Source organism: Salmo salar, chromosome ssa28 (assembly GCF_905237065.1).
Source record: "Salmo salar chromosome ssa28, Ssal_v3.1, whole genome shotgun sequence".
In the NCBI taxonomy this organism is placed as follows: Eukaryota; Metazoa; Chordata; class Actinopteri; order Salmoniformes; family Salmonidae; genus Salmo; species Salmo salar.
In genome coordinates, this window is record NC_059469.1 from 17,367,681 (window position 1) to 17,383,273 (window position 15,593).

The following is a 15,593-nucleotide window of genomic DNA, read 5'->3' on the forward strand; positions in this document are numbered from 1 at the left end:
CCTTTTTTGCAAACAGAGGAAAAATCACAAAGACGGGGGCGGCCAGGGCACGCGCCTAAGCCCACAGTCCCTTGATCGGCCGCTTGAGAAAGGCGATAATGTGTTTCAGCCTGGGCCTGGGATGACGACATTCAGGTTTTTCCCGGGCTCTGAGCGCCCATGGAAGACGTAGGAAGTGTCACGTTAGAGCAGAGATCCTTTGTAAAAGATAGAGATGGCAAAGAAGTTCAAGAAATGGTCCGACAAGGAATCTCTCAGGTTTTGACCTGCCGTTTGAGTTCTGTTATACTCACAGACACCATTCAAACAGTTTTAGAAACTTTGGAGAGTTTTCTATCCAAAGCCAATAATTATATGCATATTCTAGTTACTGGGCAGGAGTAGTAACCAGATTAAATCGCGTACGTTTTTTATCCAGCCGTGAAAATACTGCCCCCTAGCCATAACAGGTTAACCTTATATAGACAGGTGTGTGCCTTTTCTAATCATGTCCAATAAATTGAATTTACAACAGGTGGACTCCAATCAAGCTGTACAAACATCTCAAGGATGATCAATGGCAACAGGATCACCTGAGCTCAACTTCAAATCTCATAGCAAAGGGTCGGAATACTTATGTAAAGAAGGTATTTCTGTTTTTTTTTTACTTAATAAATTTGCAAAAAAATCTAAAAACCTGTTTTCGCTTTGTCATTATGCGGTATTGTGTGTAGATTGATGAGGTTCTTTAATTTATTTTAGAATAAGGCTGTAACATAATAAAATGTGGAAGAAGTCATAGGGTCTGAATACTTTTGAAATGCAGTGTATATACAGTACCAGTCAAAAGTTTGGACACACCTACTCATTCCAGTGTTTTTCTTTATTTTAACTATTTTCTACATTGTATAATAATATTGAAGACATCAAAACTATGAAATAGCAGATATGTAATCATGTAGTAACCAAATAAGTGTTAAACTAAAATGGGCTATCTTCTATACACCAACCCTACCTTGTAACAACACATCTGATTGGCTCAAATGCATTAAGAAGGAAAAAAATTACACAAATGTACTTTTAACAAGGCACACCTGTTAATTGAAATGCATTCAAGCTGACTACCTCATGACGCTGGTTGAGAGAATGCCAAGAGTGTGCAAAGCTGTCATCAAGGCAAAGGATGGCTACCTTGAAGAATCGCAAATCTCAAATATATTTCGTTTTTTAAAACACTTTTTTGGTTACTACGTGATTCCATGTTTTTTTTCATAGTTTGTTGTTGCCTGTTTTGCATATTATTTTGGCATTAATACATGTCACATATCAGTTTGCAAACAATTAAAAAAATGTCTGTTTTCGCTTTCTTGAGTAAGCCAGCTCGAAAATGCATGAGTTTCAGCCTAGCTCATAGCTTTCTGTGGTGGTGGGGCAGCCAGCAGAAAATACGGAGCGTAGGGGTTGGTAATGTTCTCTAGTTGTGTTGTCTGTAATTGGCTCAGTGTTCTGTCACTCATGGGGACACTACGTCACCACAAAATCTAATGGGAGAGCTAAAAAATTCAAGCCCCTTGGGTGCTGCCATAGAGTTAAATTACAAGTGCCCATCCAAGAAGGCTCAAGGTCATTGGCCACAGATAAAATTACGTCAAATCACGTTATATCTACCGTAGCTTTGATTGGACTGATAATGTCAACATCATACTTTCAAAATCTTAGCTAGCAATCTAGACAAGCAGTCATCATCATGAATCAAGTCGACAACCTACTGGCAAATCCTTTTCAATCCTTGTCATTTGAAGAGAAATTATAGATAAAACTTATCGGTGCTCATCCGCCATTGGACACGAACATTACACAACAAGTTGGAATTCTCAAATTCTACAATGAGTGGTTTGGAAGGAATCAATGGCTAACTACAAGCGTTGCAAAGGAATCACTAGCCTGCTATTCAGTGAAGTGGGTGTGTGGTCCAAGTCTGGGTTTAAGGGTCTCTTTTCCAATGGTAAATATTCAACATCATGGGCCAGAAAAGGTTGAATACATTGGGCATGCTGTTAATCCAGCATGATTTCTGCCGCGTTCAAAACAACTGGAAAATCTCAGACTTCAGGGAGTTCAAGACAACTAGGAACTCTGAATGAAACGAGCTCTGACAGGGAAAATAAGGTATAGCCTGTTATCCAAGTCGGTAACTCGGGCCTCTTTCTAGAGCTCCGACCTGAAAATCACTGACGTCATGATTTAACTTTGTTTTTTTCCATGTTCCCAGTTGTCTTGAAGGCACCGTAAATCCAGAGAATGCCAGACTTTGGTGACAAATGTTGCCCTCAAGAAGGACCCACACACCACCTTCCTGTTCAAGTGAGCACAGCACAAGAAGGTGAGTCCAAAAAGGTATTGTATGCTGCTGCATAAATGATGTGACACACCAAGGAGATATGTATACAGTAGCTAAGAAAGTAATACTAAGTGTATGTTGTGTAGTACGGTGTTAGTAGCCCATGTGCCTCACCCTAATAATTTGGTCCCTTTCCCACTCATAACTTAGCCTACTGTTCTGACTTGGTGGTGCACATGTAGCCTATACTGTAGCTTGTTTTAGAGAAATGTCATCATTGAATATTGCAAGAAGTTTCATTGTCTCCTTATATACTTGGTGTACATGGAGAATACTTCAAGAACGGCCCTGAATTCTGTCGCTGTACATTTCAAAAGTGCTGAACAAATAGTTATATTGACTACGTCCATTCTAGCTCGCTCATTAATGTCTAAATCGAAATTACGGATTGCCTCTTAACCACTCGTTGTCTCCTTATGGCATAGTTTGTACATCTCAATTGTCAGAAGAAACAACATTTGTGATAGACCGCTTTGATTCAGTCTAATGTAGCAAAATGTGAAAGTGTTTTTTACATTGGATAAAAGCAGACACGGAGCTACAAAATGGTATATCATAGACTGCAGTTGAGGAACAATGGGAAAGTAATTCTGCTTTGAAAGTTGCTAAACTTGTAACCCCACTTTTGAGAAAATGGCCCTTTAATTTTTGGCACACCTACTGGAGAGCTCTTCTTTGTCTACACCCATTCAACATTGTTCACACCCTCTTAAGCCAGTCCCACCCATCTCTTTAAGGATTCACATGTGACATCATGTGCTAAACAGTGAGTAGTGTAGTAAAGATTAAGACTAAGAGGTAAAAGTAGTAGTCTACAGTAAGGAAACATTCCAGGTAAACAGAAAGTGTCCAGATACAAATATTTTATAAATATTAGTGACACACTTGTCTAAATTGATGGGTCATGTGAAAAAATGCTATAACCCCCAGCCACATCTTGCTAAGTGAATGGGTCTCTGCAGGTGTAAACAGTACAGCCAAATGGTTACTTGCATAGTAGCAATATCAAAAATAGATAGTGTCAATATAAAGAAAAAATTATATGTAAATGCCATTATAGAAAGAACAAAATAATATGCAGTATGTACAAGAACAATATCAATAACGATATCAGTATAAGGAATCAAAGTAAGACCCAAGTGCAGACTGTGTGAGGGTAACAATGTTTATTGTAACAACAGGGGCAGGCAAACAACAGGTCAAGGCAGGCAGGGGTCGATAATCCAGATTAGAGGCCAATGTACAGGACTACAGGCAGGCTCAGAGTCAGGTCAGGCAGAGGTCGGTAATCCGGAGGTGGAGCAAAGGTACAGGACGGCAGGCAGGCTCAGGGACAGGCAGAGAGGTCAGGCGGGCGGGTAGATGGTCAGGACAGGCTAGGGTCAAAACCAGGAGGATGAGAAAAAGAGAGACTGGGGAAGAACAGGAGCAGAGAAAACACTGGTTGACCTGAACAAACAGACAGAAAACACAGGTATAAATACCCAGAGGATAAGTGGGGAAGATGAGCGACACCTGGAGGGGTTGGAGAAGAGCACAAGAACAGGTGAAACAAATCAGGGCGTGACAATCAGTGATAGATGAGGTAGTTATATGCATACAATCAGGGGTAAAGTGGATGAGCAGCAGGATAAAAAAATAAATAGTAGCAGCAACGTATGGTGTGTGTGTGTTATGAGAGAGTCATGTCAATAGAGGCACTGCAGATAGGGCCGATGACTGGGAACTCGCCCCCAGTGATGAACTGGTCCGTCCGAACCACGCATGAACAAGGGAATCTATATTCGGAGAGCCTGTTTCTGTCCTGCCCTTGACTTTGGTGCAAGGCATGTGATGTCTATAGCCTCTTCGTTGTAAAACTGATCTTCTCAAAAATATAAGCTTGTCTAGCTGTGTCCTGTCCAGGTGGTGCTTGTACAGGCAGACCATCTATGGGAGGAAGGATGTCAGCATTGCGCAGCAGCTGAAACCTGGTCCCGACTGAGTCCGAACGCTCCTTGGAGACAACAACATCAGTCTCCAGAGCATCGAAGCTGAGAAACAGGAAATAACAAAACAAATTTAGAAGACATTACATCCTTGCATAACATCAATTCACCTCCCAAGATAAGAAGAATAACCTTATACAATGCAATTAAAATTATATTCAGCTGAAGTGCTGGTGTTGCTTGATCTGTGGCAGCGGCCTGAAGTACAGAGTCAGGTGTTGTTGCCAGCCATAGCTTTCCCCCAGCACCGTACCATCCTCCAGTCCAATCAGATGCAGGATGTTGACCCCTGTCACAGTGCTGTCCTTCACAACACCAGCAATCTCAGACAAAGGCTTCACTCTGGTCTTTTCTGAAGCACTGCTTGATGAGGCCGAAGCACCAGTGGGGGCAAACTTGGTGTGGCCTGTGATCAGGAAGTGAAGGTCCAGATTGTGGTGGAGCTTGTGCATGGTCCACCAGGCACAATACCAGAGCACAAACTTGTTCTTGTTTTGGCCACTGCAGTTATCACAATTCAGGTCCACACGTGTTTCCCCAACTCCGTAGTTGGTGAAGAAATGGTGCATGTAGTTGATGATTGCGATGCTGCCTTTGCTGGATGGGCCAGCTCTCTTTTTGATGGGAGGCATTAGACCGTTATCCTTGTATGACGGTGGAGTAGTCTGGCATGCTCTACTGATGCTGAAAGACAAAATCCAGACCCAAATATTTTAGCATTATTATACAACAGACACCTGGCTAACTTGATGGGTCATGTAATCATCTGGTGAAGACATGTAGCTAGCTAGTTAGCTAGCTAGCTAAACAATGAACCATAATCCCAATCCATAGAGTACTAGCAATACATACCGGTTAGCATAGCTAGCTAAAGTTAACCAAATAGGTTCAATGTCAGCTAGTTAGCTAGCTAACGCTAGACTATAACTAGCAATGCAAATGGTTTTCTGAGATAATATTACTCCACAGATCATACACGTAATGTTAGCTAGCGAGCCAGCCACCTAACGTCAGCTAGCTAGCTAACAGTAAGCTTTAACTTGCAATGAAAACAACTTTCTGACAAGACTAGAAATGTATAATATCTGAAACTGTAGCTTGACTCTTAACCGTATACATGGATGAACACTTCACGGCAGACAGCAACACCTTTTATTAAATAAGATGTCCTGTGTCGTTTCCGTTTTGTTTGTACAGCTTGCTCGGCCTGTCGTGTCAAGTCACTCTGGTTCACATCGTCTTATCATTTTCAGAGTCAGAGAGAGTCAGCATGGTACAATCGTCCTCCTGAAAATGACCTTTGTCAATAGCGCCTGATAAATTCAAGGCAGCAATGTTATTGAGAGCAGTAGCAAAACATTTGCAGTTTTCCATGGCTAATTTTATATCTTTAGAAAAAACTGCAGCAGAAAGGATTATCTACTCATAACGGGCAGCTCATTTTATAGACAGAAGATGCTACATGGCAGACCAATCCGACACTCTCTCGGCATGTCCAGACCATTCATTATCTCAGCCAATCATAGCTAGCGGGAATGTTCATGTCGTTTTCTGTGGCTAAACCAACTAGGCACGTAATTTAACAACTTCATTTGTATTTACAGATAGCATACACGTTTGTTATTAAGGCACATGATAATTCAAATGTTTAAGAAGTCATTTCTGCCGCATTTTGATAAAAAATACATGTTCAAACGATTCTCCTGTGAAGTTGTGACTTGCAATATACACTTAGTTTCCTGAAACGAGTCACATTTGTATAAGCAAGTCAGCCATATCAGCTATGTTTTTTGAAAGGCAGTAAATGAGGCTGAATGAACTGTTTTGCTGCCAGATAAGGCTCCGCTGACAGCCAGGTGTAGCAGTGGTAAAAAGAAATCTCTGCTGTTGGGACAGCTTTATGTCGGCCCTAACAGTTTGTGGGCAAGGTTTGTCACCGTTATAGTGCAATTAATGTATTGTTTAGTGTTGTGTAGTGGCTTTGCTGGCATGCATCTCAACAAAATGTGGGGAGTTTGCCCTACCAAGATCTACATGCTAAAATCGCCACTGCATAGAGCCAACAGAAGTGTCTGACCCCAGGGCCGTTCCAGGACTAGCACATAAAACTTGTCAATTAACACAATAATAACACTGATGGAATTTTTTGAAATATAATGCCTAACCAGAATTAAAAATCTTGTATGGTTCTTCAAAGGTTCTTTATAGAACATTTCCCCCTTAAGGTTCTGTAAAGAACCATTAAAAAAGTTTTTACCCTTACAGAAAAAACACGATTGTGTAGTTTCATGTCAGCACATGTTACTCTACACGTTGTCACATTATCACATTAACTTCACATAAGATTACGTGATCACATGAAGCATGTGTTTTTGGAACACTTCACATGTGAAATTCATGAAGTTTTTCCGTAAGGGTATACATCACCAAAAAGTGTTGTAACAAACTTTATTTAGTAGTTCTTTATAGAACCTTAGTAACAGGTTATTTATAGTACCATGAATGTTCCATTTAGCACCTTATGAGCATGGTTCTATAAAAAACATTAAAAAAGGGTTCTGTATAGCACCAAAAAGGATCCGCTATGGTTACAAGCCTAAGAACCCTTATTTGGCACTATGTAGAGGCATTTGTTTTTAGTGTGTAGGTGGTGATCTAAGCCAACAGCTCATAATTATCATCATAAATAAACGTCATTACCGTCACAAGAAGAACTTAAAGTCATATAATATAAGTGGCTTGACAGCCAATGTTGCATTATTCAACATTGCTATTGAAATCGTACTTAAACAGAAATGGGTAATTATTTACAAGCTATCCCATAACGCCATCACTGAAAACCCCATATCTTCTTCTGAGTCTTGCAGCGCAACAAATCCAATGGCTAAATAAATTGGAAGTGCTCTGCACGCGTCAGCAAAAAGGTTCCTCTAGGAACCCTTTGCTTCATAGAAGCATTAAAGGTTCCTCCAAGAACCCCTAAACTAACCAAAGTTGCAAATATGAACCCTTTGATGTGCAATGGTTCTCTTGAGGATATACAGGGTTCCTCGAGTCACTCCTAATTCAAAGAGTGTATAGCGACCGTGGCGATAGACAAACACACAAAACAACTGTTTCTGCAGGTTAAAGATGCTCATCCTGTCCTAAGTGAAAGAAGTATTTTACAGACATAGGTGTTTTGGAATACAATGTCTCAAATGTACCACCATAGTGAAGTGTGTGTGGGTATGTGTGTGTGTGCGAGGGTGTATGTGTGCGTGTGACCAAGTTGATCATAATAAGGCTGAACTGAAAATAGTTTAGGTAATTTGTTTTCATTGCTGTGGGATAATGAAAGAGTACGTTGTTATTTGCTGCATTGATTGAATGCAAAATGTAACTTTTAATTGGAGATAAATCCTCCGGGTTTAAATTTGTGTATGTGCATACGTGTATGCATGTTTGTATTTATACGTGCATGTGTGTATGTGTGTGTGTGTGTGTGTGTGTGTCTGACTGTGTGCGTGTGACCACTCATGCATGCGTTCATGCAGTGTGTATATGAAAGTTTGACAGTGCGTGTAAACTGCAATCTATGAGGTTCACAGTGGGGTGCAGCAGACACTCACAGTGCGGGGGGCTGTGTTGCGAGACGTGTGCAGAGAGGTTAATGATGAGCACAGGGATGGAGACAGTTCATGAGACATCTCCTCCCTTCCCCTCCCCTCCCCGCCACAGTGCTCCACCCCAGGCTGCTGTTAGCCCCGAGCCTGCACCACAGATTGGCCCTGTGCGTGCCTCTTCCATCCCTCCCTCTCCACCACGCTCATTTCTCACACCAAGTATCAAACACAGGGCCAGGCACTAGGGACCAAACACTGAAATTGAATAAAGAGAGGCACATTTTTCAACTCCAGCCCCCCAAAAAAACTGCTGGTGGTGTTTCCCACCACATCCCACTGCTCTGCTGCTCCCCTAACTGAGCAGTGCTTGCACAACCATGAAAAAAAACTTTTAAAAGGCTGTTTTGCTTGTCTGACTTTGAGCCAATGACCATACTACCTCGTTTGTGTTTGAAATGTTTGAACAAGAGGAAGTATATATGGATGAGGAAACAGGAAATGGTCATCCAGATATACCCTGGAGATTCAATTTGAATTGACCAATCCTGGTGCCTCAATTGTGATATCTCAGATCCTGTAAGCCTACTGCTGTGCCAGTGGATCTAGTTAAGATCCTGCGACACATTCCCATCAAAACATTTCCTCAGTCATTGAGCTTTAGTCATATTAGCAAACAGGACCGATTGGGTGATGATTCACTTTGACTACATAGCCACAACACATTCATGACACATCTATAAGCATTTCATGAACTGTTATGACAGGTCCTATAAAGGTTAATGAAGTACATCTATTGATCATTCATGTCATGCTATGCAAGAGCTCATATTAACAGTAGGTATATTAATAGATGCATCATTATAATGACAGTGTAGTGTCATTATTATTGCTGTTCTTAAAAGTGTGCTTCTGCCATACCAGTGTTGGGGAATATGCCTAAAGGCCAAACCACGTTTCGAAAATTATGCTGATACTGCCTGTACTACGGAAATCTTCTTCTCACTGAGGTCAATGGTGCATGTAAATCCCCACAGCGTTGAATCTTCAGAGTAAATTTTGCAGATAAAATCGGGTGATATCATCTCTTTCATAACTCATTAACACCCCTCCTCCACACGACAATTAAGTTGGTCATATTTGTCTATAGCACTCACACAAAAGGTCTATCTATGAATTCTATGCTGTCAAAGTACAGTCAAATCTCTTTTCCTATTCATAAAGCATTCATAAACATGCCCCACTTATCAAAAATAACACGGACACAACACAGAATGTTAAAGGAAATATGAACATTGTATTTACATTTTCCAGATGTAGCTAGCACAGAAGAAAATACTGAGGACATCGCAGAAGTATCCTACTATTGACATTTTTCAGTTTGACTTTTCTCAAAGTATTTCTGCCGTTTTGTTTCATAGCTGGTAAAATAATCGCACAAAGCCGAAGAACTACGAATCATATATAGCCTATCTCACCTCACGATGCAATACTGCCTGGCTGGGGACTGTGCGCAAGTGACAGGCTGAGTAAAAGATTCATTTTCAGAAACGCTGCGCACAGCCCCAAAAAAAGTGGATCTAATTTATTGAAACGAAAGTCTACTGAAGTAAGACTTTGTAATTGTGTTTCTTGGCTATTTACATTGATTGTTTACAAGCTAGGTTGTGTTTCAATGTCTGAGTTTAAACTGCTAGGGAAGAGAAGACAACGCTTCTACTTGTCAGACTCAGTCGCACAGGCACAAACATAACTCGAGTCATGTTACCACAGTAACATCCCGCCCTTAAAGGGTCTGGTGAACGTGTTTGTCTCATTTGTGATATTTTGGTTAAAAGCCTCAGGTTTAAAAAAAATGCAATAAAACAATATACCACATTACTTCTTACTAGTAATACATTTGTTGTTTTAGAAACATAACAAAACATGGTCATCCTCTTTTTGATGTTTTGTTGGTGTAATTTTAGGGAAAAATATTTTGTCTGGTAAAAAATTGGATTGGCTACCTGCCAGTGGCTGGTGGACCAAAAAGTACATTTTAGACCCTTATTACGAACCTTTTACCAACAGGACAAATTTAGATACAGAAACATCATGATGCTCTTTCTATTTTGGCTACACAGTACACGGTTTCCACTAGATAACACAGCCTCAAACTGGCTATTTCATAAAAATGTATAAAAACCAAATGTGCTCTTTGGTCTTCATTTAAGGTTAGGGTTTTGCATAAGGTTAGCAGTATGGTTAAGGTTAGGGTGTTAGGTTTCAAATTATATATTTATTTAAAGACACTGTAGAAATAGGTAGGGTTTATGACATTGTGGCTGTGTTAACTAGCGACGACCGAGGAAATTGAGAGAGTTCAGTGAAATGTAATTTCCTGGTGACCTCTCAGTTCGACAAAAATCGTTTGGATTGCGCATTCACCCTCTGAATGGCACAAATACAGAATTCATGTCTCAAATGTGACTAGTTTCAGGAAACTAGGCGTATGTCGCATGTCACTACTTCACAGGAGAGCCATTTAAACGTAAAAGATTTTGGGAAGAAATGCCTTCTGAAACATGTGAACTTTCATGTGCCATAACAAACTTGTATGCCATCTGTAAATAACAATACAATTGTTAAATTACAAGCATAGTTGGTTTAGCCACAGAAAAACTCCGCTAGCCATGATTGGCTGAGATAATGAATGGCTGGAAATGCCTAGAGATGAGTTTGGATTGATCTGACTTGTAGCACGCTTCTGTCTATTTGAGCTGGTCAGTATGTGTAGGTAATCCTTTCTAACACTGCTTTTTTTTAAAAGATATCACGTAGTAGAACTGCATAAGTGTTGTTCTCCACTTTCGGGAGGACTGAGTTTTGAAATCATTAGAGTATGACAGCTAAGGGGATGGAGAAAACACCTGTCCCCGGAATACATCTTTAAACTAAGGGCAACAATGGCATCCGTGACAGAGAGGGAGAAGCGTCCATCCATGTATATGGGTAAGATAGTCTAGCTAGCTACATTTTCAGATATTACACATTTGTAATTTTGTCAGAAAGTCGTTTTCATTTCAAGTTAAAGTCTACTGGTAGCTATCTAGCTAAAGTTAGCTGGCTGGCTCACTAGCTAACGTTACGCATATGATCTGTGTGGTAATATTATTCGTACATCAGAGCCAATTGCTTTACTAGTTATAGCCTAATGTTAGCTAGCTAACATTGAACCTGGTTAGTTAGCTACCTGCAGATTCATGCAGGGTCGGGACATCATGAGTTGGGATTATGGTTCATTGTTTACCTAGCTAACTAGCTACATGTCTTAACAACAGTCTCTACTATGCAAGTAAACATTTCAATTGAATGTTCATGATGTCACTGCAACAAATGTTGATAGACGTAGCTAGTAAATTCGCTCTTGCTATCTACTCCGATTTCAGAGCACTCTCGTCTGAGTGTGCGATAGCGCAGAATAGCTGACGAATTTACGAACGCTCAACACCCATTGAATATGGCCGGTGTCAGTAAACGTTTGCAAATAAATGTAATTGAATTGTTGCCAGCAGCACAGTTGCAGTCTCCAACGCTCTGGATAACAAAACAGCATAACCTGCTCTGCTAGGGTGAGTAAAATGGTCAGAGTGAGCTGTTCTCTCATTTGTTTCTGGAAGTAGCTAGTTAGGTAGCCAACATTAGCCAGTTAGCTTGGGTTATTGACTGCTATTGTTAGGACAGAACGCTCGGATCAACCTTGCTCCTCGGCCTCACATGCGAATCCTTAAAGAGATGGGTGGAGCAAAACTTAAAATGGTGTGAATGATGCTGAATGGGTGTAGACAAAGAAGAGCTCTCCAGTAGGTGTTCCAAAATATTTAAAGGTAATTTTCTCAAAAGTGAGGTTACAAGTTTATCAACTTTCAAAGCAGAATTACTTTCCCATTGTTCCTCAACTGTAGTGCATGATATACCATTTTCTAGCTCTGAGTCTCTACCTTTATCCAATGTAAAAAAAATACTATTTCAAAATGTACTACATAAGACCGAATCAAGCCGGTCGGTCACAAGTGTTTCAAGGCTTAAAAATCCTTCTTTAACTTGTCTCCTCCCCTTCATCTACACTGATTGAAGTGGATTTAACAAGTGACATCAATAAGGGATCATAGCTTTCACCTGGATTCACTTGGTCAGTCTATGTAATGGAAAGAGAAGGTGTTCCTAATGTTTTTACACTCAGTGTATGCTACTTTTAGGGTTTTAGTGTGCTTGTAACAGAAACACATACAGTTGAAGTCAGAAGTTTACATACACCTCAGCCAAATACATTTAAACTCAGTTTTTCACAATTCCTGACATTTAATCCTAGTAAAATGTCCCTGCCTTAGGTCAGTTAGGATCACCACTTTATTTTAAGAATGTGAAATGTCAGAATAATAGTAGAGAGAAGAGCTTTTATTTCTTTCATCACATTCCCAGTGGGTCAGAAGTTTACATACACTCAATTAGTATTTGGTAGCATTGCCTTTAAATTGTTTAACTTGGGTCAAACATTTTGGGTAGGCTTCCACAAGCTTCCCACAATAAGTTGGGTGAATTTTGGCCCATTCCACCTGACAGAGCTGGTGTAAATGAGTCAGGTTTGTAGGCCTCCTTGCTCGCACACATTTGGTCAGTTCTGTCCACTAATCTTCTTTAGGATTGAGGTCAGGGCTTTGTGATGGCCACTCCAATACCTTGACTTTGTTGTCCTTAAGCCATTTTGCCACAACTTTGGAAGTATGCTTGGGTTCATTGTCCATTTGGAAGACCCATTTGTGACCAAGCTTTAACTTACTGACTGATGTCTCGAGATGTTGCTTCAATATATCCACATAATTTTCCATCCTCATAATGCCATCTATTTTGTGAAGTGCACCAGTCCCTCCTGCAGCAAAGCAACCCCACAACATTATGCTGCCACCCCCGTGCTTCACAGTTGGGATGGTGTTCTTCAGCTTGCAAGCCTCCACCTTTTTCATCCAAACATAACGATGGTCATTATGGCCAAACAGTTCTGTTTCATCAGACCAGAGGACATTTCTCCAAAAAGTATGATCTTTGTCCCCATGTGCAGTTGCAAACCGTAGTCTGGCTTTTTTATGGTGGTTTTGGAGTAGTGGCTTCTTCCTTGCTGAGTGGCCTGTCAGGTTATGTTGATATAGGACTGGTTTTACTGTGGATATAGATACTTTTGTACCTGTTTCCTCCAGCATCTTCACAAGGTCCTTTGCTGTTGTTCTGGAATTGATTTGCACTTTTTGCAGCATAGTACGTTCATCTCTAGGAGACTGAATGCGTCTCCTTCCTGAGCGGTATGACGGCTGCGTGGTCCCATGGTGTTTATACTTGCGTACTATTGTTTGTACAGATGAACATGGTACCTTCAGGCGTTTGGAAATTGCTCCCAAGAATGAACCAGACTTGTGGAGGTCTACAATTTTCTTTCTGAGGTCTTGGCTGATTTCTATTGCTTTTCCCATGATGTCAAGCAAAGAGGCACTGAGTTTGAAGGTAGGTCTTGAAATACATCCACAGGTACACCTCCAATTGACTCCAATGATGTCAATTAGCCTATCAGAAGCTTCTAAAGCCATGACCACATTTTCTGGAATTTTCCGAGCTGTTTAAAGGCACAGTCAACTTAGTGTATGTAAACTTCTGACCCACTAGAATTGTGATACAGTGAATTATAAGTGAAATAATCTGTAAACAATTGTTGGAAAAATTACTTGTGTCATGCACAAAATAGATGTCCTAACCGACTTGCCAAAACTATAGTTCATTAACAAGAAATGTGCGGAGTTGTTTAAAAATGAGTTTTAATGACTCCAACCTAAGTGGATGTAAACTTCTGACTTCAACTGTATGTAATTTGACTCAACATTCTCTCATTATTTTTCTCCTGCCCACCCCTGCTCTGTTAGCTAGAGACACCACATTAACTGGTAGAGATTGCTGAGGGCATTTATCAGCCAGTGGTCCTCTCCTTCCCTCCCACTTTTCTTCCACATCTTTCTATCTCTCCTCATCCCTCCCTGCCTACAACTCTCTCCCTCCCCCTACTCTCCCTCTTTCCTTCCCTTTTCTCTCTCCTGTGTGTGAGAGAGAGAGATGGGAGACAGGCGCCAAACAACGTGTCTCTCTCCTCTCAACTAGCTAGCTAATAGACTTGCTAAAAACAGCTTGTCACCTCAGTGGTTAATCTCCGCTCACATCCGTAATTGAAATGTAGTCTCAATTGCTGCATATCAAATTGTTCCTAGGAACCTGAGGTTTAAATGTATAAAATTGTATTTTAGTTTGACCAAATCGAGAGAGCGAGAGCGGAGACAGAGAGCGCAACGAGAGAGAACATCCCCGCTGTAGCCAAGCAGAATGCCCCACTCTCTTCCGTTAGCTAACAGTGGCTAGCTACTTAAACAGCTTGTTAGCCACCTACTCGTGGTAAATATATGATCGATTCAACAATTCAGCATGAATTCTTGAAAGCATCACAGAAAAATGTACCCAAAAATCTGATTTGTGCAGTGATGTTTTTTTGCGTTTCGTCAAATGCACAGTATCTGGTCAAACAGTGTAGATGAAGGCTTGCTTACCTTCTCACTCAGATTTTTTTTTGCTTTCTTCACAAAACTCCTTCCAGTCAGTCAACTTATATACTTCAACTTGGTAGTCAACTTTTTTAAATAATTGGACGAGATAACACCTCCCGAAATGGATGAATGTGAAAGCAGTATAATCATGAGAGCGCAAAAAGTGGTTGTCAGAAGCGTCAAACCGATCTGGCCCCACTGTCATGCGCCTTTTACTGAGAAATGGCTTCCATCTGTCCACTTTACCATAAAGGCCTGATTGGTGGAGTGCTGCAGAGATGGGGTTCCTTCTGGAAGGTTCTCCCATCTCCACAGAGGAACTCCGGAGCTCTGTCAGAGTAACCATCGAGTTCTTGGTCACCCTCCCTTCTCCCCGATTGCTCAGTTTGTCTGGGTGGCCAGCTCTAGGAAGAGTTTTGGTGGTTTCAAACTTCTTCCACTTAAGAATGATGGAGGCCACTGTGTTCTTGCCCTTCAATGCTGCACACATTTTTTGGTACCCTTCCCCAGATCTGTGCCTTGACACAAATCTGTCTCTGAGCTCTATGGACAATTCCTTTGACCTCATGGCTTGGTTTTTGCTCTGACGTGCACTGTCAACTGTGGGACCTGTTTTCACTTTGTCATTATGGGGTATTGTGTGTATATTGATGAGATTTTTAGTTATTATTTAACCGATTTTAGAATAAGGTCGTAACGTAACAAAATGTGGAAAAAGTCAAGGGGTCTGAATACTTTCCGAATGCACTGTATACTGCATAGAATTCATACATAGCCCTTTAATGTTGATGTTATACATCAGAGTGGCAAACTACGCAGTTATTTACCAGGAAGTGCTTAGCTATAAATACTTTATGAATGGGAAAATAGATTTGATTTTACTTTGACTGCATAGAATTCATAGATAGACCTTTCATGTGTGGGTTATAGACCAGTATGACCAACGTAGGCCTAATTGTGATGTGGAGGGGTGCTGTTAAAGAGTTATGAAAGAGATGATATGACA